At 34.5% G+C, this 2,013-nt stretch overlaps 1 protein-coding gene across 1 annotated transcript in view; it reads left to right on the top strand.

The window, feature by feature from the left end:
- CCSER2 (coiled-coil serine rich protein 2) overlaps positions 1-1,640 on the top strand; it is a 61,158-nt gene extending 59,518 nt beyond the window's left edge. The window contains exon 12 of the transcript XR_003573848.1: positions 1,220-1,640. The gene's annotated coding sequence lies outside the window, so the exon portion shown is untranslated. The remainder of the gene's footprint in view (positions 1-1,219) is intronic.
- The last annotated feature ends 373 nt before the right edge of the window (positions 1,641-2,013 follow it).

Genomic DNA, 2,013 nt, shown 5'->3' with positions numbered 1-2,013 from the left:
CTGGTTGGGTGGTTTTTTTTTTTTTTTTTTCTGTCCTTGAATTGGTTTTAAAATCATCAGCAGAAGGCTGTTGCAACAACTTGGCTCAAAATCTGTTCATGAAGAGCACATAATGTCAGTAAAATGCAACATAGTGTTAGTTTGTTGTAGGCTTTGACATATTACAGTATTTTCTTTGAGAAAATTAAAGTGAATAGGTGTAGACATTTCATAAATAAGTTCAGTGATCAGCTTCTATAATATAAGCCCTTTAACTGGGGGTATCCTGATGGAAACCTCAGTTGGGTGAAGGAAAAAACACTCATCTGAGTTTTCAGTGCATAGTTAATATTCAAGAAAGTTTTTGGATTTGTCACACTAATATTTTTTAAACTGATAGCGAAGTAGAAAAATTAAAAGGTTGGGAAGGAAATGGGTAGGGGGGAGGTTCCATTTCAGAATCAATCTGAAATAAGGGACCTGCAGGGCCTTCTGGGAACTAAGGCCAAGACAATGTAAGCAAGACATAACAAGGATAACGTTAATTGTTCCAGTTGTTATAGGATCAAAATAACTACAGCTTGAGATTGCAGTAGGAATTATTCTCCTGAAATAATTTATTTCCTTGAAAAGCATTGAACTGGATGTCCTTTAGTGTAAGTATTTACTTCCAATAAGAAAATAAAACTGACTTATATTCCCCAAAACTAGCTCCTGGCAGCTAACTGTGTTTCTCAGGAGTTTAAAGACTGCTGAGGGAATGATCAGATTCCTGGTTTGTTTTCTGGTCCGTGTAGATTTCTATGGAAGGTGGTTTTTTTAAGTTTACTTTTCTTGAAGAGAATCTGATTTTACTGTTACATGTACATGATTTTGTTTAAAAAAATATGATTTTCATTTAATGGTATTGACAGATTTCATCTTGAATCCTTTTGCGTCTTATTCTCAAGGTATTGCCAGCCTGATCTAGTGATGTTAAAATTTTTATGTTTACATTAAAAATATAGATATCTTATCTATCTGCACCTTTACTGAAAATTAAGGAGAGAGATGATCAAAGTAAATTAAGCAAAGAAAATTGAGATGATCAAGATTTTCATAAAAACGAGAGTCCCTGATTTTTCTTTCCAGAAGAAAAAGGTTATATTTATACAAGGGTGGGAGTATCTCTGTTAAAGGAACATAAGTAGATTATAGTATTTTTTATTTTTTATAGCATTACCCCATTTTGTTCTGACAGATTAGTGAGATGTTGAGCTGGAGACAGCAGGATTTGCTCATGGATGAGACAGATGCTAGCCTGAATTGTATTTGCGTTCAGCTGCTAACCTCGCATCCCTCTAAAGACAACTGCATGTTTTGGCTCTTCAGACTTGACCAGGGAAGGCTCTGTTGCATGTATAGTAAGTCCAGAGTATGAGCAAAGCCTGTCAGGAGATGGGCAGCTGGAAGAGTAGAGGTGAAATTTGGAGCTTCACTTGGGTGAAGGATGGGGTTTGGGGGGCGATGGGTAAGAGGGTGCTGAGTAGAGCTTGTCAAACGGGATTAAGTATTTTCAGGTAACATATCTACCTTATGGAAGGTGCAGATATATCATCAGTACTGGTGCAGTTATCCAAAAGGCATAAATTTAAGTATTTGATATCTTCAGGTTTTGTGGTTTTTTTGTTTTGTTTTTTTGTTTTTTGTTTTTTGTTTTTTTTTTTTTTTTTTTTTTTTTTTTTTTTTTTTTTTTTTTTTTTTTTTGTTTTATGAAACTGACGTATTGCCATTTTTTGTTTTGTTTTTTTATTTCTCATTCTTTTGTGCAATATTCACAAAAGTATTAAACTACTGTTCAGTATGTGTGTACAGAGGCAATTATGCGTTTTAACAAGTGAATAAACACAAAAGAAAAGAACAGAATTGCACTTTAAATGAGCTTTATTGCTTGGAGTTGTGCCTAAAATAATCTAGATGCCTCCTGCTGTGTGTGGCTTTTGTTTGAAACCAATTTCCCCGGTAGTGTTGCGGTTTCCAAGGTATTTTCACATC

This window comes from Empidonax traillii, unplaced genomic scaffold (assembly GCF_003031625.1).
Source record: "Empidonax traillii isolate 1590-97213 ecotype Southwest subspecies unplaced genomic scaffold, ASM303162v1 scaffold1405:size211071, whole genome shotgun sequence".
NCBI classification, from domain to species: domain Eukaryota; kingdom Metazoa; phylum Chordata; class Aves; order Passeriformes; family Tyrannidae; genus Empidonax; species Empidonax traillii.
Note: the sequence above shows the minus strand (reverse complement) of the source record. Positions and strands in the feature narration are given on the sequence as shown.